Genomic DNA, 26149 nt, shown 5'->3' on the forward strand with positions numbered 1-26149 from the left:
GGACTATCTCGCATGTGATCTCACCAGTGTTACTGGCATCCCCCAAACTGATGAGCAGGTATGGTATCATTATGCCGACCTAAAGCGGAGGAAGGGGGCGTTCATGGTCCAGTGTATCCAAGATACATGGGCAAGGAATGTTCCAGTAGTGTGTAGTTATCAGTATCAAGTAGTTTGTACCATAGTCTAGCCTGAGTATGTGATAGACAGGTATGCATAATGTTTGTTTTTCTCCCCTACAACTGCAGCAGAGAGGGCTAGCAACATCGAAGCCCATGCTGACAGACTGTTAATGCTGTGCCTACAGACTGGTGAGTACAGATCTATCTTACAGTATATAGTGCAAATAACTAAGAAGAAGTACCAGTAAGTATACTATTACTGTGTTAACCGAATAAATAAAGTTTGTCCGACTAATATTGATCTACAGGATATGTAGCACTAAAGCACTGTGTCATGTCACTGCAATAAAGATCTATACCAAAATCTGTTTACTCTGGTATGTTGTTGTAGAAATAGAATGTATACAGGTTCTCCACAGCAAATATGGGTTTGATAGCACACATTAACTGAGGTTGTTCTGAGAACCAGCTGTTAAGAAAAACTGTAGATTGTGGAGCTGTAAAACAAGATATAAATGAAATCTGAAATATATACTGCACTAAGCTCTGAACCTTGAATATTAATGTGTAATGTATCACAATGTGTCCCATGCAGCATTGCCATGTGTTAACCTTTGCTTTCCAGATTGGATTATTTCAAAGGATTAATGCACAGTACACTACCTATCTGTCATGCATACATCTCAGGATTGCAAGGTCAGACTGCCTATCCAAGAGAGTATGAGGCAGAAACCAGTCAAATAAGAAACAGCAGCTCCCCAGTAGCTCAGTGTGATGTGAAATAGCTAAGTTGTTAATTTTGCACAGCCAGACATGGTTCGAATCCAGGGAGTGGTAGTAAGATGTGTGCATATTTACACACAAAGAATCAGGAATAAATGTAGAAACAGTCAGGTGGTGTTAGATATTTTCTCCACAGATTTTACAAGTAAAGAAATGTTGGTAGTAGCTGTATGAAGGGTCTACTAATGCACCATGTGCAACTGTTCTACTGTCCAACCCCATGCCTGTAAATGACAGAAGGATAGGTGCATACAACATGCACTCTTCCCGATACATGTCTCTCAAATGTCACACTTTCACAGCTAGTGATCACTGCTGCCAATAACCCTGGACACAGGTAGGAAACCATGTGAAGTATGCCAGTAGCACACTCACATAACAGCAGTGCAGGTTACCCATTTTGTGCCAAATATGTAACCCTAAAATGTACGGGTCCCCTCTAGTCATGTACCCAGATTTGTTACAGTTTGCCCCATACCATTCCAGGTTGACAGTTTAACAGGTATGTTTGTGCTACAGAATCTATAGGCCATAGGTAAATGTAAAGTGAGGGCATTCCCGCAGAGTATTGAGCTGTACTGTTATGAAAAATGGAAGCCTAAATAGTTGTTAATGGACTTTTTGTCTCTCCCCCATTCCCTTATATACATCGATAGTTATCATTCATATACTACGGGTATGTTGTCCTCAAAACTTAATGTTGGGATTTGTGTTCTGTTATTGTTCATATATTTGATTGGTTGCATGTTAACATACCTTGTTCAAATACCATTGTTGGTGGCCTGTTGCCATCAATGTTACTGGCATGCTGTTACAATGCATACTGTTGTTCCATTCTTGCATGTTTTCTGTTTGCTATGCAGCCATTTCAGATCTGTTATACGGGGTTAATTGGAACACACACGCATGCTGTTATAACTAATTTTGAAATGTTATGTTCATGACTAACCAATATATTTTGTAAAAATTCAACACCATAGCATGTTTGGGAAGGCAGATCCTGGCGGATCTGCCTATCTCGCCTCATCTGGCCATGGCACCAGGCCCCAGCACGTCAGGGACCCAACCTGGAAATACCTCCTCCACTGGTCCTGCACCACCTTTGAGTGGAACCACCTCAGGGGTCGGGGTCCATCCCCCCCGGTCATGGGCGCAGAGAGGAGCTCATCACCTGCTGCCAGTTCCGGGGTATGATGTGTAGCATTATCCGCACGGAGGTGGATGGATGGCTGCGCCAGATGGAGAGCTGTCTGGTACTAGGGTTGCCAACTGTCCGGATTCCTTCTGGACTGTCAAGAATTAAGGGATTCTGTCCGGAAAATGGACCGGACAGCATATTGTCCAGAAAAAATACCGAGACATTTAATTTTCTTTTAATTAAAGTAGTACTTTTTTTTTTAAGGGAGTTCTTCTTTAAGAACACCCTTTGCGTTCGGTCACACACAGACACAGAAGACAAAAACAGTCTCCTGCATCTATGCAACTAATTGTTTACATCTTTACCTTACACATGCGGAATTTGAATTTTTGAAGACATCTCAACAGTGCAGTGGACAGATGGACCACGAATGGACATGTAAGTGACGGTCTTGTTTTATTCAGTAGTCAAAATGTGCCTTTCAATGGTTTGTTTTCTGATTGTGTATCAGTGTTTCCATGCATTTCTGTAGAAGAAACAGCAAAATAATTTCTAAGAAGTTTAGCATTCCTAGGGTTTAAATAAAATGAAACAAGTGTTGCTGTGGCCTGCCAGGGAACCGACTAATCATTTAAAGTTTCCTTCCTGAAAATAGTTTTTTTTTTTTTCTTTTTTTGTGGCATAACTTTGTCTAGAAGTAGAGGAGCTACAGGAGTTTTGCTTTGCTTACTAATGATACCTGTGGAGTCAGAGTTATGTTGCCAGTAAGGACTCAGAAATTCCATTTGGATTTAACAGCTAGAAGAAGTGAGGGCACACTAATTATTTAGCAAGAAACGTGGTTTCTAGTCTAGATACTGGACTTTTTTCTGATAGTATTCTGCTATTTAAATGTTTTTTTTTTCAGTTTTTGTGCATGCCTTTTACTGTCTGCATATTTACTTGAAAATAAAATGCTTAAACTTATTTTAAGTAAAGAATGTTATTAGTCTAATTTAAATTGATGTGATTGATGCTCTATTTATTAGATTAAGGGTTTATGCATTTTATCAGTGTTCTAAATTGTGCAGTGTCTTTCCTTACTATGACAATTGCTCATTGCTACCATTTAAATATTTAAAGACTGGTGTATTTTAAAGGTAAACATTAAGGTTTGCTTTTGTTTTGTTAGTTTTGATTACCTGGTATCTTGAAGACTAAGAAGGAAAGACAGTGTTTTGGAAAGTCACCATTTACCGCCCGTTGTTGGAAATGTATGTGTGTGTGTGTGTGGGGGGGGGGGGGGTTGGAGCTTACCTGGCTGTAGCAGAAATGCACATTTACCATATACCCTGAAGGTCAACTGTAATTTCTGTTTTTTTTTCCAAAATCTCTTTATTTCAATTTTCTTTTTTCAAATAATAACAACAATACGGTAACTCAAAAACACAAACAATACAAATACCTATCTAAAGAAAACAGACAACAATCTCGTTCCAAGAAAATTTTATATATATATATATATATATATATATATATCTATATATACAATATATACACAAGAAGTCACTACATCGTCAAGTAAAGTATGAGAATTCTTATGTTCATTTGGTCTCATAAGAGATAGTTAGAATGGGGATAGTCTATATATAAAGTAAAAATAGAAATGTAACCATTTATTTGTATGTTTAGGGAAAATATCTAGTTACACATATACTAAGAAATGGGAGAAGATGCAAGAAAGTCTGGTTATACTACATTCATTTCTTATTTAAAGGTTAGCTTTTCATGACAATTTGTAGGCAAAGTTTATTTGTCAAGAATTATATCTAGCAAGTAACCCCAGTATTTTTGATAATAGCATTTATTTTTTTGTTTTTGAATAAATTAATTTGTGAGATGAGATATATTTGATAGCAAGATTGCTAAAATTTTCCCATGTAATTGGTGGCATGACATTCCAATTCTTTGTAATAAAGAATTTAATAAGGGGACACATCGTAATAAAAACATGTTTTAATATTTTGGGAGTTGATTGATATTAATGTACAATATAGCTGTCTCCCAAGTAAGGGTTGATTTTTCATATCTCATCTTCTCTAATCTTACTCTCAAGGAACACCATAAGTTGTGTATCTTAGTACAGTTCCACATGACATGTAAAATATCAGCTGTTTGATCCGGACAATGGGAACATATGGACGAAAAGTTAGGATTGAATTTATTTATTTTAGATAAGGTATAATATAGATTGTTATTTACCATAATTTGTGTATATAACAGCTTCTTCAAAGGAATGAATTTGATTGTATTTTCAATGGCTAGTTTCTTATTTTCTTCAGTCACTGATTGATTTTTCGTTTGCCAATAGTTTGAAAATAATAAAGAATTCTGATGTTTTGCACTCATTACAATTTTATAAGTCCTAGAAATTGTTCTCCCTTTAATCGCAAGATTTTCAAGTATTAATTTAACTAAATCTATGTTCTGTAAGTCAGTGTGTATTTGTGAGAATTTAGCATTTATAAGATGATGAAGTTGGTTAAGAATAATACTATATTTCATAGGAAGTTTGAGTTCAAGTCTCATTTGCCCCGTGTTAGAGTCTTTCCATTGGTATATATCCCATATTCTGTAGTCTTTTATCAGGAGGTAGTTTGTTAGATTTACTGCTTTATTATGTATTAGTAAATTAGGACCCGTGGTAGTGGTGCTGCGGTAGCGTTGTCGCCTCACAGCAAAATGTTGTCCCGTTCGATTCTCAGCTAGAGCGTCTTCTGTGTGAAGGCATACGTGAATGGGCGTGCCTTCATTGAAGGTTGTGCATCAGAGCTGGTAACTCAGCATGTAAAAATCCACTACCAAACATTAGCGGACCGGAGTTCCGCTGTGGAGACCCCTAATCGGTATAAGCCGAAAGACACAACAAAAAAAGTAAATTAGGATTTAGGTGTAACGGTTGTATAAGGGCAAAAGCGTCAGCTAATTGCAATGATTTAAATAGTTTCTGAGTTGTAAGAATCATGTTTTAATTAATGGGTGTAAATTCTTCGTGTATATGCTAGCCTGGTTTAAATTCAAGAATGGTAAGGATCTGATATTACAGCCAAGGGATTTCAACTGTTCATACCAGATTTTGGTCCACTGGGGTGTCCAAGTATTTATATGAGTCATAGTTTATTATTTGTATTAGTCTGTATACAGTAATTATACTATAGTAAAGCTTAAAATCAGGTAACCCCAATCCCCCCTTATCTTTGGCGAGTACAAGTTTTGCATATTTAATTCTGGTAGATTTGGGATACCATAAGAATCTTGATATAGCTTCTTCCATGGCAAGGAAGAAGTTTTAGGGAATATTTGAAAAGGTAGCATTTAATTGAAAGAGTATTCTTGGTAAAAAAATTCATCTTGACAACACTAGCTTTTGACAGTAGAGACATATTAATGTTCTTCCATCTATCCATATAATTTTCAATACTAGTCCATGTAGTTAGTAGGTTATTGTTTATAATATCTTTGACGTCTGAAGTAAATATTATTCCTAGATATTTTATCTGGTAGTTTATTTTGATCTCACTCATAGGAAAGTACAATTCTTTATGCCCTATAGGATTGTGGGGAAATATGTGTGACTTGTTTAAATTTAAATTATAATTTGAAACTACCGAGAACTCATCAATAACTTTAAGTATTTTTGGGAGGTCAGTAGTGGGGAGTTGGAAGTATATATTTAAGTCATCAGCAAAGGCCGAGTATATAAGATTTGTATTGTGGATTCTAGGAATTTGATGAAAGGTTTTTGCAAAATAAACAGAAGGAGGGGTTCTAGATAAAGATTAAATAGGAATGGCGAAAGAGGATATCCTTGTCTTGTACCATTGGATAAGAGTATAGGGTTAGTTATAAGTTTATTTACCTGTATAGTGGTAGAAGCTTTCTGATACAGAACCTGGATCATTTTAATGAATTCTTGAGGAAAACCATATAAAGGCAGTATATTAAAGAGAAAGTGTAAGTTTACTCTATCAAAAGCTTTAGTTGCATCTACTGTAAGGGCATATCTGGGGCATATATCCCTAATAAGTAGTCTTACAATGGTATCTAAAAGGAGGGTGTTGTCACTTGTTTGCCTGTTTGTCATAAAGCCCATTTGTTGTTGGGAAATAATAGAGGGGAGTATATTCTTAAGTCTATTTGCTATGACATGGGCTAATATCTTAATATCAGTGTTTTTGAGGGCTATTGGTCTATAATTTGCTGGATCTGTTGGGTCAGAATGCGGTTTAGGAATCAACACTGTCTTGGAGTTATTTAAGTATTTGTCTGTTATACCATATTGTATTATACAGTTGAAAACTTTTAATAACACTTTGGAGATAGGTTCCATGAATAACTTTTAAAATCCGATGTGTATCCATCAGGCCCAGGGGATTTACCAACTGTAATTTCTGTTTTAATAGGCACCAATAGTGAGAGTCAAATCCTAGAATTTTGGTTCCATTGTGCGTTCAAATATTGGCATATAAGGTGCAGATATTAAAGCCTGTAGCCTCTGTTCATCACACCCAACATAATATATTTTGTTTCACTGATTAATTGTGTTCTGCTACTAGTGTAACCTCTTTAAATTTGAAAGCAAATAAGACAAAATACTACATACTCTGGATGTACTCAGCTCAAGTATCCTGTAGAGAAAACAAAAACTATAAAAAATGTTCAGATTATTTGTCTTTTTACAAGACAAGGCTGATCTGTGACCAAACAAACTCAGCCTGAGTTGTTAACACATTGAATTAAAATACTATAGGGTTCTGCCAAAACTTATTACACTAGAACCACTAACACTTCTTTTAAGAATATGTAAGGTCAGGATAGATGTGAGGCTGCAGCTTGGAGTCATTTACACATGTTTACTAAGCAGAGAATGCACTTCAAGCTAGAAACCTAATCTGGAAGCAGAGCAGGTGACAGGATGGCACTATTGTAAGGCACCTTCTCATAATTATCTACTGCTCCAGATTATTTCTGTAACTGAGATTCTGCCCAAATGTTATGCAACATACCACTATAGAAAACAGTCTTGAAAGATAATACCATAACTGTTTGAGGAATCTCATGTTAGTAACTGTGAATCTGTTTACTATTTGCCATCCATTCCCTATTGCAAAATTACCAGCTTATCATTTTTAATGTAGCATAGGCAATGTATTCTTCAAGGGCAGCAGGCACTGAATTTGTAGATGAAACACTGAAATATAAAGTTGTTTGCTAACTGCAACTGTTTTATTTGTTACAGATCTCTTTAATGTGGAATTATTCATATGACTTTTACTTCTTCAGAGATTGTGCATATTGACCGATATTGGTGGATTGTAATGATAGAAGTTTGAGTGGCCTTTTACGGTTGAACTGTTCTGAACTGGGCAGTTTTGTCCTTGTTGGTTCATATGTTTTGTTGCATTGCTTACTGAAGAAATGTTTAAAATTACAAACTTAAAACGCAGTATAACAAGTGGACCTGTACTGTACAGGGAATATAATTTAATTATTACATATTATACTTTAATACAATCAGGAAGGTGAACCAAAGAACTTTTGCATTGTCCTAAAAATGAATGTAAGGGGTCTATGATTTGAAAACAGCCCAAAGGTAAAGTTAATCCAGCACTGGCCAGATGCATTTTCTTTGAGTGTGGGTTTCAATGCTGTTTCAGTGAATGTGAGTTTCAAAGGCAGATTTAATGCTAAGTTGTTTTCATTGTGAGACTGTATTACTTTATTTAGCAAATGTCTATCAGTGTTTGTGCTATAAAATTTGATATACAAGTTTTAAATTAAATCCAAACATCTGTAATTATTGTAGAAGTACAGCTGAAAACAGTATGCTCACTGAGAGTTTTAAACAATGTTTATGGCAACTGGGAAGAAATGGAGAAATAGCCAAGTAATGGAACACTGGAATGGCTGTGTGGGGGAAGGGAGGGGGTACTAAAATTACACATATTTTTCACGCACATGTCCAGAATTTTTGACATGAAAAGTTGGCAACCCTATCTGGCACACCTCTAGGGGCAGGCTGCCCCTCCTGTCCAGCCCCCAGCACAGCCACCTTCGGGGCCGTGAAGGTGCAGTGGTGACTATTCATGGGTGGGAGCCTCAGTCCCACTGTATCCATTTTTGGCTCATGGGCTTCAGATTCCCAACCACCCTCATGTGCCAAGGCTGTTTACCCCCTCGTGTGTCATATACCAACCCTGTCTGCTGTCTTGTCTGTCCTGTCTGTCTGTGAATGCAACCTATCCTACCCAACCTCCCCAAGTATACCTACAGCCCTTCCCCACCATCCCACTCTCACCTTAAAAAAAGGGCATTTGTCCCATAAAAAAATCATTGCCCCATACATAGCTCTACATTTCACCCCCATGTACAGTGAAATTAATCAATCTACCCACAAATTATTCTACAAATATCTGTCGCCAACACCCCTCCCGGTGGGGTGTGAGACTGTAAATTCCAAAATGTTCACATCAGTCACAGCTGTTGCTGCAGTAGACATGTAGACCTATGGTCCTTTCCTGCACCCATCCTGCACATCGATAGCTGGTTTTCCTAATGTTTTACCCCCTGCTTGCCCCCATTTCACCACTTTCCTATCACCCTTTTTTCTTTTCTTTAATTAAAATTAGTGCAGGTGTAAGCAGGAGTAAACAGTGCTAAGCGAATATAAGAGGACTTAACCGTCTATTAGCATCACTTAGCTTCACACAAAACCACGCAAATCCTCTTACAACTGTGCAAAAGTCCTTTAATCACTCTGTCTCCATCAGCCCTTGTTCTGCCCAGCAACAAAATAACCGGCTCTCCCAAGGCTTGAACTCCAGACACTGTGCACTGCAATCACAGTAACATACCACTACACCATCTGAGCTGTAAGAGGTTGCAATGCTTTTACAGTCATATCCGGCATTATGTCATTTAACATTAATGAATAAAAGTCACTTCCAAGTCTTAAACCCAGGAGCCTGTGCACTATAATCACAGCAAGATACTGCTAAACCATCTGAGCTGTAGAAATTTCCAATGCTTTTACAAGCATATCATGCACTACAGTAATTTAACATAGGGGGAATATGCATATCTGTAGTACTGTTATATACATGCATATGTATACATATGTACATATGTGTGTGTGTGTGTGTGTGTGTGTGTGTGTGTATGTGTGTGTGTATGTGTGTATGTATATATATATATATATATATATATATATATATATATATATATATAGTTGGTAAAAAATGCAATAAAAACAAAGATAAATTTCACTAAGAATGAACTTCATGACACAAAAGCATTCAAAAAGAATTAAAAAGGAAAACACCAGCAACTCTTGTATTATTTAGCGCTTTTGTCTTCTTTAATATCAAGACTTCTTCAGAATTACATGTTTCATTAATGCAAGCAACCATTTTAATATTGTTTAAATACATTACTTCAAGTAGTTTATTTAAATTAACACAACAATTCCTATCCAGTAATAATGTAACAACAGTAGTCTTGCAAGGTGCTGTGTGCATCTTCATTATCATTAAAAAGGCTACATTTGTATTTTTTTTTTTTGCTTATTTTTTCGAGTTATTTATAGCACTTTGTCTACTGTATACTTTTCTAGCTAGTTTCACTGTGTGTGAGGTATTAACTGAAAATTGTCCACGTTTATTAAGCATCTGTTTGGGTTGTTTGATTCTGATAACTTGTTTGCAGTTAAAAGCTTTCTCTAGAGGCTCCTTTATCTGTTTAAACTTTCATTTAAAGGCTCACTGCTGCTTTTCTGCTGTGAGAAACATTTCTGCAGTTTGTTTCCCACCGTCCCTCCCTATTTGTATGCTGTTCTTATTGTTGGTGGCTTTGCAGTTGCCCGCCCCTACTGTAAATTTAATCTGGGACACTCCTCCCAGTCTAGTGTTATTACCTCACTCTACCTAATACAGGGAGAACATCTGAGAAGGCCAACCCACTGAGTTTCTGCTCCTCCTTTCTCTCTTTCCACTTAAAAAAAATATCTCTAAGCTTGTTTCCTGCCTTTCCGGTGGGTAGTCTAGTCCTGATACAGATTTGCTGTGTCCAGGACTATTTGTGAGCTTCTGAGCCCCCAAGCCTTTCTGTGTTGGAGAGAAGCCTTCTAGCTTAATTTTGTTTCTTAGAACTAGCCAGTCAAGTCTGTTTCTTTGAGCTCAGCACTTGTTCAGAACTCGTTGCAAGCACTAAACAAGCTACCAATTACTACAGCACTCAACTTTCCTCACTTGTCTAGATGAAAACAGTTTCTAGTACTTAACAAATAAGCACCTATCCAGGCATGTCTAAGGGTCAGCTCCCGGTGTTTTCTCCTGTCTACCTGATGAATCTGGGCATCTTGGGGCAATGCAGCAATTGCCTCATGTACACAGACAACCCTCTCCTCCTACCACCCAACACTACAACCTGTGAGAGATGCACTTATATAGCCAAACAGGAAGCAAAGCTCTCTTCACCCAAGACTGGACTAGACAGTCAAGAGGAGAAGGTAAACACTTGCACCACACCACACTCAGCACATAGTCCCTCAAAACCTACACCACCAAAACACACACATAGAAACCCAAAACACACACCTACATTCGCAGAGGCTCTCAGTAAAAACCTGCCTAAGCAACAGGGACCTCCAAAGCAGAAACACAAGCAACCTCCACCCCAAATGACACATAGCCCACAAACTCAGTGTGCCACTCAACCACAGCCCATAAGGCATAACAACGTACCCAACACTCTAGTCATAGGTAACTCTATAGTCAGGCACACTGATGTTCCACTCACCAGGGTAAACAAGGAAAAAGGTACTGTCAGCTGCATGTCGGGTGCCAGGATCCACCATATAATGCATGCACTCAGGTCACTCCACAACAAGTACAAATATGACTCTGTCATTGTCCATGTTGGAGTGAATGACCTGAGATGTACCTCCCTGGACTACATGAAAAGGGACATGGAGGAGCTGTCTGATCTTGTAGCCCAGGCAGGTATGACCCTAGCCCTGAGCAGCATCCTGCCATCACCAGAATGATACCACAGTACAAGGACAAAATGATTGACTTCAACAATTGGCTAAGCTTCTGGTGTAATTCTAAGGGGATCCAGTATCTGTCTGCCTGGGATGACATGATCAACAAACCACAATGCTTTGCCAGCGATGGCCTGCACCTGTCACCCCTGGGATTCCAGATACTGGCTAAGGCTCTAGCCACCCCTATAGTGCCTTTTTTAGACAAGGTTCAAATGACAAATTCACCACTGTAACAGGTAAAAGCAAGCAGAATCTGAGGGTATTGCTACTCAATGCCAGAAATCTAAACCTCAAAATGCACTCACTCGAGGCACTCCTTAAAATGGAGAACATCGACATCTGTGCAGTGACAGAGAACTGGTTCAAGGCTCCAGAGAGTACCCCTGCATTACCAGGCTATAATTCATACCACACTTTTCAGTCACCTAACCTGGACTGAAACACTAAATGCAGAGGCGTGTCCATATTCATTAAGGATATCCACACCTCCAAACTAGTTGCTCAGCATAATGCATCTGAGATTATCCAAGTGCAACTAACTCTGGGCAAGACCGCAATCCAAATTTTAGCTTGCTACAGATCCCCCAACATGCCCCAGGATTCCCACTCTGAATTTCTTGATACACTGGAAAATATTAGGGTACAACCTAACACCCTAATAATGGGTGATTTCAACTACCCCACCATTAACTGGGAAAACTACTCATGTACCAACTCTTGTGCTCAACATTTTCTGGAATTCATAAATTCCAATGCCTTGGATCAACTTATCCTCACCCTCACCAGGGGCAGCAAATCCTAGACCTGGTTATTACCAACATGGGCAACCAGTGCTCCACACCAGAGGTCAATTCCTCGTTGGTCAGATCCGACCACAAGCTAATCACCCTAGACATCCACACACACCCCCACCCCCCATTAGGGAAGCCACCATAAAAATTTTCTCCAAAGCCAATATCATGCGTCTTAAGACAGAAGTGGCAAATTTCACGACAGCCATGCTGATGGACAATAGAGGTATGACTGCTGAAAATGACACAAATGCACTTTATAAGTACTTACACAAGTGCATGGATCATGCAATCCCTAACAGAACCAAGATGCTATCCTCCAAAAAAAGGAAGCCAATCTGGTGGTCCCCTGCCACAAACAAACTCTACAACAGAAGAAAGAAACTGTTGCAAAAAAGAGTAAAATCATATGATTGGAGAAACTCCATGGTCAGCTTCAGTAAGAAGCTGAGATCCCTCATAAAATCCTCCAAAGCTAGTTATGAAAATAAAATCACCACTAACTCTAAAGAAAACCACAAAGCATTCTATAGCTATGTCAAGAATCTCAATGGCAACACTCAGATCTGCTCTGAGTTACAGCACAATGGCACTAAATATACAGAACCAACTGATATTGCCAACATCCTGGCAGATAGGTTCAGTGCTAACTTTACCCCCCTCTTATCCCCTAAAGGGCCCATCTCTATACCGGAAGAAAGCAAAGTTCCTGTAATCACGGCTGCACAGGTAAAAAATACACTCTCCAAAGCCAATAACACAGCATCCATGGGACCTGACAACATCCCAGGCTGTGTTCTACATGAACTACAGAACGGACTGGCACCCCACCTAAGTACCATGTTCAATCATAGCCTCACCTTAGGCTATGTGCCCACTGAATGGCACGCAGCGACAGTTATCCCACTCCACAAAGGGGGAGCCACCACGGACCCCAGAAACTACTGCCCCATTAGTCTGATGAGCCGGGTCTGCAAGGCTATGGAATGTATCATTATGGAACTTATAAACAATGACATTGGTAATCTCCAAACTCAGGACCCCACCCAGTTCTAGTTTTTTGAAAGGTAGATCATGTCTCCTAAACCTGATAGACTTCTTTGAAGCAGTCAGCAAAGCTGTAGATGAGGGTAAGGTGGTTCACACAGCCTATCTGGATCTTGCCAAGGCTTTCAACACCATCCCCCACTTTGGAATTATAGATAAACACACTAAACTAGTTATAAATTCCTATGTCACAGGATGGGTTGCCAACTGGCTCACTCACAGAACCCACACTGTGAAAGTAGCAGACTCCAAATCCAACTTCAGATCAGTGACAAGTGGAGTACCACAGGGTTCAGTCCTGGGTCCTCTCCTGTTTGGTATCTACTTCTCTGAAGTACAGGCTAACACAGAAGGTCTTTGGCTAATGAAGTTCGCAGGTGACTGCAAACTAGGAGCCATAATCAAAACTCCAAAAGATGTGGACATCCTACAAAAGGACCTCACTGAGACAGATGCCTGGTGTCAAAGCCATGGCTTCAAGCTCAATGCCAAAAAGTGCATTGTCATCCCTTTTGGTAAAAACTCTATACCCATGAACTACCACATAGGTGATAGTCTACTTAACACTGAAAGTGTGATAAGACACCTTGGGACACAGGTGGACAGTAGTCTCTCCTTTGATAATCACATTGCCACAGTAGTCAGGAAATCCTTCTACGTGGCATACCTCATCACAAAAGGTTTCTCATCCAAGAAAAAAGAGGTCATTGTTCCCCTCTACTCGTCACTCATTAGGCCCATTATAGAGTACAATGCCCCTTTTGGTATGTGCCTCACAAGACATCTACAACAACTGGAAAGGCCGCAGAAATACCTCACAAAATTACTGGCCTCAAACAGATGTCCTACACAGACTCCCTCAAAAAAATGCAGCTTTACTCCATCGCATATCGCAGTGTATAGACAGTCTATAGACATCTGGACAGTGGAGAGGTATGGCCACAGTCATGTAACAGAAGGGAAAAAACGGGGGGGGGGGTATTTCATCATTGTCGCCATTTGTGGGCCTTTGCCAGACATTTTTTTATGATTTTCTACAGCTGACTTGCTGGTGAGGCTGAGGGATGAGTATTGGACCCCCACATTGACATCTATGACCTATGACCACCCTAGTTAGTTGGTCCCCCACATATACTGCAGTGGTATTTGTCACCTTAGGTACTACTGTATAGTGTGGGAAGCCAGTATTGGGCAAACATTTACTGGTATCTTACATAGCTGGCAGTTGCCTGCTGCTATCCCAGTAGGCCACCCCATTCCCTTGCATGCATGCAGCAATACCATAGATATGCTACCAGAACATACTACTCCATTCATTTATTGTTAAGAAGACTGACTTTACCTTGTGCCTGCAGCAGTTGTGAGGACAGTGCTTGAGGGCTGCCTATGTCGAATGTATGCAGTACACTGCCTATACATGGTAAGGTCCAGGGAGTGTGATGTGTGTGGCATCCATTTTACTGTGTGTACAAATCGGAGAGAGGCATCAGTCCCTGGGTCCCTACAGTGTCAGTGTGTGTGCTATGCGTTGCCTCTTTGCCAAGGTCACAACATACTTGGCATGCCTCTGCCTGCCTACAGGAGCTGGCTCAGGGGGTTCCTCCTCCTCCTCCTAGTCCCTCTGTGCCTGTGGGTACCTTGGCAATGGTGGGGGGCTGTGTGGCCCTTCCCCATGCTGTTCCTGCCGCTGCTGATTCTGCAGGATCATATTGTGTAGCATGGCACATACTATGAACATGTGGTACACATGTGGCTGGAGAATATTGCAAGCCTCCACCAGATATGTCAAGGCAGCAGAACTGTGATTTGACCATCCCAAACACACACTCAATAATGATCCTGGTTTGTGCGTGTGCCTCATTATGGCATTCTTTAGTGCATATGTGTGCATTTCTAATGGGTGTCATCATCCACAGCTCCAGTGCTTAATGAACATCCCCCACCAGATGGTCATATGGGATGTACCCCCCGGCAAATTCCTGGTTCAGCTGTGAGCAATGCCAGATGTGGGAGTCATGATATCTCATATATTACATGACCACATAACACTGAAAGTGTGATAAGAGACCTTGGGACACAGGTGGACAGTAGTCTCTCCTTTGATAATCACATTGCCACAGTAGTCAGGAAATCCTTCTACATGGCATACCTCATCACAAAAGGTTTCTCATCCAAGAAAAAAGAGGTCATTGTTCCCCTCTACTCGTCACTCATTAGACCCATTATAGAGTACAATGCCCCTTTTGGTATGTGCCTCACAAGACATCTACAACAACTGGAAAGGCCGCAGAAATACCTCACAAAGAGGATTACTGGCCTCAAACAGATGTCCTACACAGACTGCCTCAAAAAACTGCAGCTTTACTCCATCGCATATCGCAGTGTATAGACAGTCTATAGACATCTGGACAGTGGAGAGGTATGACCACAGTCATGTAACAGAAGGGAAAAAATGGGGGGGGGGTATTTCATCATTGTCGCCATTTGTGGGCCTTTGCCAGACATTTCTTTATGATTTTCTACAGCTGACTTGCTGGTGAGGCTGAGGGGTGAGTATGGGACCCCCACATTGACATCCATGCCTGTGACCTATGACCCCCTCCCAGTTAGTTGGTCCCCCACATATACTGCAGTGGTATTTGTCACCTTAGGTACTACTGTATAGTGTGGGAAGCCAGTATTGGGCAAACATTTACTGGTATCTTACATAGCTGGCAGTTGTCTGCTGCTATCCCAGTAGGCCACCCCATTCCCTTGCATGCATGCAGCAATACCATAGATATGCTACCAGAACATACTACTCCATTCATTTATTGTTAAGAAGACTGACTTTACCTTGTGCATGCAGCAGTTGTGAGGACAGTTCTTGAGGGCTGCCTATGTCGAATGTATGCAGTACACTGCCTATACATGGTAAGGTCCAGGGAGTGTGATGTGTGTGGCATCCATTTTACTGTGTGTGCAAGTCGGAGAGAGGCATCAGTCCCTGGGTCCCTACAGTGTCAGTGTGTGTGCTATGCGTTGCCTCTTTGCCAAGGTCACAACATACTTGGCATGCCTCTGCCTGCCTACAGGAGCTGGCTCAGGGGGTTCCTCCTCCTCCTCCTAGTCCCTCTGTGCCTGTGGGTACCTTGGCAATGGTGGGGGGCTGTGTGGCCCTTCCTCATGCTGTTCCTGCCGCTGCTGATTCTGCAGGATCATATTGTGTAGCATGGCACATACTATGAACATGTGGTACACATGTGGCTGGAGAGTATTGCAAGGCTCCACCAGATATGTCAAGGCAGCAGAACTGTGATTTGACCATCCCAAACACACACTCAATAATGATCCTGGTTTGTGCATGTGCCTCATTATGGCATTCTTCAGTGCATATGTGTGCATTTCTGATGGGTGTCATCATCCACAGCTCCAGTGCTTAGCGAGCATCCCCCACCAGATGGTCATACGGGATGTACCCCCCGGCAAATTCCTGGTTCAGCTGTGAGTAATGCCAGATGTGGGAGTCATGATATCTCATATATTACATGACTACATAAAGCGGGCAACTCCAAAGAACTTACCAATTACCATGCAATAGCTATATTATCTCCCAAGTTTTTTGGAGTTGCCCCCTTTATGTAGTCATGTAATATATGAGATTTTCCAGAGCTGGGGGGGACTAGGTTTTCTTTAATAGAACGATTTATAAGAATTGCTACTGGATATGCAATAGCCTCGGCAGCAATGTTTAAGTATTCATCAGGTAGTTTATCGGCTGAGGGTGTTGTTGGTTTCAGCTTGCTAAATATTTTTTAGTTGTAGGCGTAGGAACAGGCTGTAGTGTGAAATGCTGTTCCATGGTGATGTTATTTGGTGACTTATTGCTTTTGGACTGACTGAGAGTTAGCCAGGGCAAGGATGGGTTCTGTAAAATATTTGTTGAATTGAGTTGCTATATTGGTTGAGCTATATGTAGTTACAGGGGAGGGGGTACCAGTTTTACCTGGTTGTAATACTTTGTTGATGGCTGTCCAAAACCTCTTAGGATTGTTTAGGTGTCTAATTTGTGTGTTATGATAATAGTTTATTTTGTCCTGTTTGATCTTTTTTTGTCAAATTTCTAAGTTCTAAGTATTTTTGTTTAGCAGCAGGGGTATTTATTTTTTGCCAGTTAGACCAGGCTTTGTCTGTGTTTTGTAGTTGGGATCTAGTCTCTTTAGCAACCAGGGGGCATAGTTGGCTGTGATTCTGATGGTTCTGGGGGGTGCATAATAGTTTAGAATTTCAAGGAACGTGGAATTAAAGTAGGAAACAGCCTCATCTAGGCTTAACGTTTTCAAGGGGAGCCAGTTGCATCTTTTCAGTGCTGTTATAAAGTTACTCGACTTAGCAGGAAGTGTAGGGACATGGGGGAGGCTTGCATCCCCTGAAAAAATGTTTTATTTCATTTTTTTAAGTGTAAGTTTTGCACGTGCCAAGATTGTTGTTCATCTCATGCATCTTAGTGTGTCAGTGTTTGCAAAGTCAACTTTTTTATAGTTGAATTTGTAGACTTTGTAAAAGTCAATCTTTGGGTGTTTCACTTAATTTCAATACAATATATATATATACATATATATATATATATATATATATATATATATAATTTTTTTTTTTATTTAGTTATGCATGTGTGTGTGTGTATGTGTGTGTGTGTGTGTGTGTGTGTGTGTGTGTGTGTGTGTGTGTGTGTGAAACAATTGATAAGACTGTACCGTACTGTAATTAACTGGAAACACTGAAATGAGGCTGAGAATTAAAGTCTTTATCTGTTAATTACCCAGACTCATGCTGAACAGGTGCCAGTCTTTCCTTTATGGACCAAGTCTTGTGTACTTTTCAGAATGAATTCTCCAAATGCTGTAATTCATTCAAAAAGGCTTTATTAGATGTTCACAATATCCGAATACTATCTTCATTAACAGTGCTGATAAACAGTATCCAAAGTTACTGCACGTCATATTCTGATTGTCCTGAACAACATAAACTAAAATAATAATAGTCTTTATTTGACCCGTCTTCTGTACTCAGGCTTAATCTTCTTTGTAGTGACAGGTCGAACAAACTAACTAACTATAACTGAACTGCTACCCTGAACACAACATATTATATTGCTTCAGTCCACTAATTTTCCATTGTAAACTGCATTCACTCCCTCTAACTTTGGTCTCGAGCTTTCTCTTGTATGTGCTTTATTTAACATTCCATTAAGGAACATTCTGTAGCTGGCAAGATTGTATCTTTCACTTGAAAAAAGGACATTCTGTATTTCTGTATTTTTTGCACACTTTATGCTTATCTTTCCTTTCTAATAAACTGTCTCTCATGCTTGACCAACAAAGTTATTCTTTCTTTCTGCTTAACTGTCTTTTATGCATAAATGAAACACAATGTATAGGCCTATTTTACCCTTTAGCCTGTCTAATGTCAAATAACTACTTTAAAATGGAAGTCCCAAATCTAACAGTGTGTGTGTGTGTGTGTGTGTGTGTGTGTGTGTGTGTGTGTGTGTGTGTGTGTGTGCGCGCGCGCGTGTTTTTATATATATATATAGTTTCATAGTTTCATAGTTTAGTACTAGGCTATCTGCCCTGGGGCATTTGTAAGCCTAGCCATAGTGATGTGTCTTTCGCCACCCCATGAAATGGTACAAAATGCACAAAAATGCACAGAATAGATTTAGAATACTGTGCCTCTGTCTAGTAGTGACACAATGAAGGCCCCCTTATATAATAGAATTAGTTTACTGTGCCCCTGTCTAGCAGTGACACAGATGTGATCCCTGGGGTAAACTTACGATCTCCCATCCACTCATCAAGATTTCTCTTGAAGAGAGTCAGTGAGAGGCTCTGCCTAACATGAACTGGGATCTTGTTCCAAAGCATGGGAAGCCTCTGGGTTATGAATCTATCCCTCCAGCATGTCCTATTCATACTTGTGCCGAGGTTTAAGTCTTTAGCTCTCGTGGTCCTGATGGATTTGGACTTTTTGAGGTGGAGCATGTCCATCAGATCCTGATTGGACATGGCCTTGTACGTTAGGCAGAGATCACCTCTGAGCAGGCGGTATGCTACTGAATAGAGCTGGAGTTTCTTTAGTCTGGCAGAATAAGACATATGATGGAGACCCTTGATCCTCTTGGTGAGGTACATTTGTGGTCTCTCCAGCTGTTGCAAATGCCGGGTGAGGTACATTCCAAATGAGTCATTGTACTCAATCATGGGTCTGATGAGGGAGGAGTATAGGGGTACAATGACATCCTTGGATCTGGATGTGAATCCCTTCATGATGAGGTGTGCAAGGTAGAATGTTTTTCTAACCACTTTGGCAACGTGGGTGCCAAATGAGAGGTCACTGTCGACTTGGGTCCCTAGGTCTCTGATTACTTTTTCCATACTCAGTGGGTTGCTGTCTATGTGATAATTTGTGGGTACTTTGTTTTTCCCAAAGGGGATGACTATACATTTTTTGGCATTTAGTTTAAGGCCGTGACTCCAGCACCAGTTGTCAGTTTCTGTGAGGCCTTTTTGTAGGATGTATGTGTCCGCTGGTGTACCGACTATGGCGCCTAGTTTGCAGTCATCTGCGAACTTTGTCAGCCACAACCCTCCCATGTTTGCTTTAACATCTGAGAAATAAATGCCGAACAAGAGGGGTCCCAGGACAGATCCCTGTGGGACACCACTTGTGACTGGCTTTGAGTCTGACATTGCTCCAGCGATTTTAACTTTATGGATTCTGCCCTTTAGCCAGTTTGCAACCCATCTAGTGACATAAGGGTTTACGTTTAAGCTGGTGAGCTTATCTATGATGCCTGAGTGGGGTATTGTGCCGAAGGCCTTAGCCAAGTCCAGGTAGGCTGTATGGACTGCTTTGCCCTCATCAATGGCTCTAGTGACTGTTTCGAAAAAGTCAACCAGGTTCAAAAGGCAGGATCTGCCCTTTACAAAGCCGAACTGGGTGGGGTCAAGTGTCTGTAGGTCCCCTATGTCTCTGTTTATGAGTTCCATAATGATTCTTTCCATAGCTTTGCAGACCAGGCTGGTTAAGCTTATGGGGCGGTAGTTCCCAGGGTCTGTAGAGGTACCCCCTTTGTGGAGTGGGACCACTGTTGCTGTACGCTAGTGTTCAGGTACATATCCTGTAGTAAGGCTAAGGTTAAATAGCATTTTTATGTGCAGGTTTAGCTCCTCTTGGAGTTCACGTAGCACGCAACCCGGGATACCGTCAGGTCCCATTGATGCTGTGTTTTTAGCTTTGTTGAGGGCGGTTCTCACTTGGACATCTGAGATGACAGGGAGATTACATTCAGCTGGGATAAGTATTTCTTCTTTTGGGGGTGAGGGAGGGGAGAAATTTGCACTGAACCTGTCAGCCAGAATGTTGGCAATATCTGTGGGTTCAGTGTATTTTTTGTTGTTGTGAACTAACTCTGAGCATATCTGAGGGTTTTCTATATATATATATATATATATATATATATTCAATAGGTTGACACACTAGAATATCATCAGGAAGAAAGTCGACCACAAAAGGTTGACATTTATTTTTTTTTTATTTTTTTTTTAAATTTATTTATTTAACATTTGTTTACCAGGAAAGTCCGACTTGGAATGAAGCCAATTTTTAGTGGAGGCTGAGGGAGAAATGTTCCAGATATATGTCTTTGTAATTCATACTCAAACTCTGACATATTCAAAGGTCGACAGTTGTACGAGATCAACAATCTCAAGATGAGGGAATCTTCCCTTTCTGCGGGGATTGTGCAATCTCAGATTTAGTATATATAATTAGAACGGTGTGTGTGGTGCAGGGGTTTCCTCCTGCAAAAAAGGATGTTATTTTGTTTTTTGTTGGTTGCATGCATCAAAGATTTTCCTTGGGCATGCATAGCATTCTTTTGGAGTGTGTGTATATATCTATATCTATATTTATAGCTATATATGTATATATATAATTTATATTTATACATATTTATATATTTGTGTGTGTGTGTGTGTGTGTGTGTATATATATTTATATATCAAAAAGTTGAAATATCAAATGGCAAGTGCTCGAACATAACTCATCCCTCACCAGCCAATCGAAAAACACACACAAAAAGTAAAATATGTATTTTCTTTTAGCAGGGGGTAAGCCCCCTGCATCACTCACACCCCCTGCTCATTATTTATACCAACTCTAAGATCATACTATAGTGAGGAAAGGATAAATTCCCAATCCCAACTCTACCACAATCTCTCACATAAAAAAAAGCTGGTATGTATGATAAGCTGATTTCTGAGTAGCTGTACTGTCTTTTTTCCTCTGGTTGACAATTTGAACTTTTGACCAGTTGTTAGCAAACCATTTTGGTGATGTTCTTATTTTGAAATATTTAAAACAAAATTATATAATTAGTACACAAAGATCCTTTGCTAGAAAGGTAACCAGCCCTAGTCCAGAGTTGTGCATTATAGATCTTCTCTGCCTGAGCAGTCTTAAACTGTAAGAAATTCTACATAAAGCCTGTTTCATTGGAAAAATATCTACTTTGAAATAGCATACCCAAACACAAAATGTCAGTAAAATAATCTTGAAATACATAAATACCCAAACACTACAAACCTCAAACACAGCATATCCAATGACTACTAAATCCGTAGTCTATAGGAAATGCAAAGTACAAATAAACACATTATTTAGCTGAATAACAGCACCATTAAACTTTTGTTATATTAGCAAATATTAGCAGAGCTGCTTTTTATTTTAAAACCAGACTGCATTGTGTAAATAAATATCTCAAAATCACAAGTCTGTACTGCAGAAATTAGAAATACAACTCTGAAGAAAAGATAGCCAGTACAACTAAAGAGAGTTTCCAATGTGTAAGCCCCACCTCCCACAGCCTGATTAATTTATGCCAGGTCCAGGGATCCATAATACTAAAGGTAAAGGGAAACACTGGGTTAACATTTATACCAAGTCAATATTTTTTTCTCTGAAACTTGTCTAGCTTAGGAGTTAAAATAATTTATTAGGAATGTAGTGAGAAGCACTGACGCATAAGAGGGTGCATAATGGGGTGCGATCCTGAAAAATGAGACTGCTTAAACATTTTAGATTTCAGCATTTTGTGCATCTTTGGATGCTGTGCTGGTATTTCAAACCCAAACTGGGAAGGTGTCTTTGAACAAACAGGCTGTACTTCAGTTTGAACATGGTTTCTCTCCTGTTGTTACTTCTCACATAATATTTAAAGAGAAAAGAAACTGTAGAGCAAAACAAATCAGGGTGGCAATCTTGTACTCTGAAAGGTTTCAAATTTCTTGAACAGTTGTACATTTCTTATGGTTCAGTGTATCTTCACTAAAGGTTGTTACTGTTAACTCAAACTATAGCATCATGTTTTTTTTCTAGTACTACAGTGATAAATCATTTCTATCTCTTCTAAGGCAGTGCATACACTCTGCATTAACCAGAAAGCCCAAAAGCTTCAGTGTGTAGTCTAGATTTGTCTACAGTATATTGTGTCATGCTGATTTATGCCCCTTGATTCTGCGTATTGAGTAAGACTGTGTAATGCAAGGGATTCTAAACAATATGTCATCCAGTGAAATGCCCTGTTATGTATTTTTGAAACTAGTCTTATTATAAATGGTGTTTGCTTTAATCTCTTTGCTCAAGTTTAATTTAGAAATGGTCTCTGTGCACCATAAGACAGGTTTATTTTCCTTTACCCTCTAATTTGGAGGCATACCATTTTATTCCGTCAGAATGGGAGACAGGGATATGACTAGCTGAAGGATTTTCAATAGTGTCACCTATAAACATGTCTTACACTAAGTAATTAGTGGTGTTGCACTAAGTAGGTATATTTAACCAGCCTTATTGCAATAGAGGCCTATGATTCACTTTCCTTAACTAAGTGAAAAACTAAGTTTTTGAATAGTAGGTAAAATAAAAAACTGCAAAAAAAAATCTCTTTTTAATCATGTCTCATTAGCCTGTAAAATGCACACTGTTTACTTTGTAAGAATATCCAACACAGAGTATTTAAATAAAGCTTGCAGGCAGGTAGGCGAAGAAACCCACTATCAGACTATTCATTAATACTATAAATATAAAATTCTGTTTAATGGATTCAAATAATTTCTTTAAGTTGGACAAAACTATACCTTCTTTAAAAAAAAACAGCATGTGTTTTTTATAGCATAGTGATAAGAGTACATGAGTTTATGTAACTCTAGCATCCTTTAATGAATCTCCCCTGCCTTTTATTTACCTGGGCAAAATTTTCTGTAGCTGAACCAAGAAAAATGTTTGCCAAAGTTTTCATAACAATGCTCAAAAGGAATATGGGCTGCAATTTGCTATATCAGTAGAGACGCCTTTCCTTGGGTAGTACAATAATGATTGCCATAGTTATAGATGGAACCACTCTGTTTCTTGTCTTAATATTGTTAAGGACCTGCACTACGAATAAAGCTAGCTGGATACCCCTAAACTTGTAGAATTCTATGCGGAAGGTATCAGATCCACATGGTTTCCTTCCTCTATTTTCCTTAATAGCACAATGAACTTCTTCCAGATGAACAACAACAGTTAGTGACTGCTTATCTTAGAGTATTAAGAATGTCTCAGGCCCCAGTTCTGATACACATTTCTCATTCCCTTTTATATTACATAATCTATGAAATTGTTTGAAAAAATGCACAGATAAGTATCTTATCTCTAGGTGATTATTCTATTTTCATTACAATCTTTGTCCATCATTTGTTTTTTCTGTGTTTATTTCAACAGATTATATATATAGCTTGGCTTCTCCTTTTGGTCACAAGAAATCTTCATTTGTATTTGGATTACTGTTAAAATGAGCTGCTCAAGCTGGCTCTTTATGTCTGACTCTACTTCCATAGTATCAGTGGAGGCTCTGGATACTCTTTAGAGATTCTCTGTTTAAGACTCCCCAACAGTGACTTCTCATCTGCTTGGTCACCGTCCTTCTGCAACTGCCTTCCTTTTCTTGACATAAGCTTTTATTGCTGCTGTAAGTCCCGCCCACTATAAAATAATTGCCATTTCATGGATGTTTCTTTGAATCACTAAACTACAAGTAATGTTTCATAGTTTTTTTTAAATCATGAACATAACTTGAAAACACAATAAGACGATTTTAAATCATGAACATAACTTCAAAACACAATAAGAAGAGAAAAGATACTTTTGCAGGGGAACAAGCCCAACTTTCATCTACTATGTGAGTGGCTTTGCTGCAAATTCCCTCTTATTTATATAATACCAACTCTTCAGGCACATAACAGTGGGAGACAGTAAATAAAAACATTACAGCACACATAGTCCCACACAGGCTGATGCAATTTCAACCAAATGCAATAGAAAACATGACCAAGCACCACTTGCTGAAACTATACTTGTCCAAGTGTAGGATAAACAATACTCGTTACCCTGGAAAGTTCTTGATGGTAATCATATGTCCAATTCCTTGTAAACATTTTGTCTTGCTCTCCTTTTCCATTTGTAATGTGACTATCTCCAACTTTTGATGATGCACACTATACCACTAAGAATGATCCATAATCTATCACAGAATGTTCCAATGCAAGTAAGTTTTTTACTTCCACTAGTTCTGTACATTGCAGAAGGTCTTATTTTCATAAAAATAAATCTAGTCTACCTACCCAAATAACTTCTAGAAAACATATATACCATCTTCTCCAAACTGTCTCCTTGTAATATAACTTTTTCAAACTGCTAAGTTTTGGGATGTATATTTTCCTTTCAAACAGAAAGCTGAACATGACAATCAAATCACCCCCAATTAGCTCACATTACAAGCATTCTTTGACTGCCTCTGATATTTAAAAAGCATACCATTTTTTTGGATTATTTTTGATGCATAAAGATTTCCAGTATTCCAAAAGGCTTGCAGTATCCTTCCTGTCCTTGTTATCCACCCTCATACACAATTCTATCAAACTGGTTTGGTAACTGCTCTTGTACCTCTGTTGTAAAGAAAAGTCACCCCTTAGTTATCTGCTCATAGTTTGTGGTCTGTGATCACTTGATTGAAGTCTCTGCATTCCAACAATGCAGCATGTTGCATTCTTGGCTTTGCTTCCTGCAAAAACACTGTCTGTCTAGATTCTCATTTGATTTTATGAAACATTTTCTATCTTTTGATTAGGTGTGAACATACCTCTCAACTGTCCAGATTTTCACAGAATGTCCAGATTTTTGCCTCTTATTTTTGGTCTGTTGCTCATAAAATGTGTGATCTTCTGACAAATCAATGAGGTTTGATGTCACTAAATAAGAGACATTTCAGTTTGTGACTTTTTATCCTTCAGAAAATGCATGCTAATATTAAACCTTTTAGTATAGTAACTTTCTAAGTTTGTAAGATCAATATTTAAAAATTGTCCCCATTTTTAGGCCTTTGGCCCCCCCATTATTTTTTGATTTGCCCAGATTTCAGCACTTACAGTTTGAGAAGCATGGGTGTGAACACTCTTCAATATTCCACAGTAGATATTTTAGAAGCATACACCCCTTAGCTCTGTCCTCCTTCCACAACATTCCTGAGGCTGAATCTTAATGACCTTTGACAGAGGAGAAATCTCTGCCTGTGTCTACCCTAATGGATTTCTCCAGTAGTGTTTAGTTTGAGTGGAAAGTGTATGAGAAGACATGTACCTGCTCCCCTTTCCAAAGCGTGTATCTTTCAAGCACATCTTGAATAGCAAATATCTACTTATTCCTTCCCCTTGTAAGCTTGATAGCCTTGAATCAACTTAAAAAAAATAATTCAATAGATTTATTTTTTTATTTATTAACATTTGTTTACCGGGAAAGTCCGACTTGGAACAACGTCAATTTTCAGAGGAGGCCTGAGGAGAAACACTCCAGACATATCCAGATATGAGATACTAGATACAGAAAACTCAAAAGACTCCATTCACCATAATATTATGGACCCATAAGCTAAAAGTTTATTTATTATTATGATTATCTCCTTACAGCAGATTGTCCATAATCATGTTACCTACCACCAAGTCCCAACTTACAAAATCCACTGATGGCATGTATAGACTTGTGCCTATTCATATGAAGATGCATTATGCTAACAGTAATAGGCACATCCCATATAGTAAAATAAAGAAGT

This window comes from Protopterus annectens, chromosome 7.part1 (assembly GCF_019279795.1).
Source record: "Protopterus annectens isolate FY-2018-M chromosome 7.part1, PAN1.0, whole genome shotgun sequence".
NCBI classification, from domain to species: Eukaryota; Metazoa; Chordata; order Ceratodontiformes; family Protopteridae; genus Protopterus; species Protopterus annectens.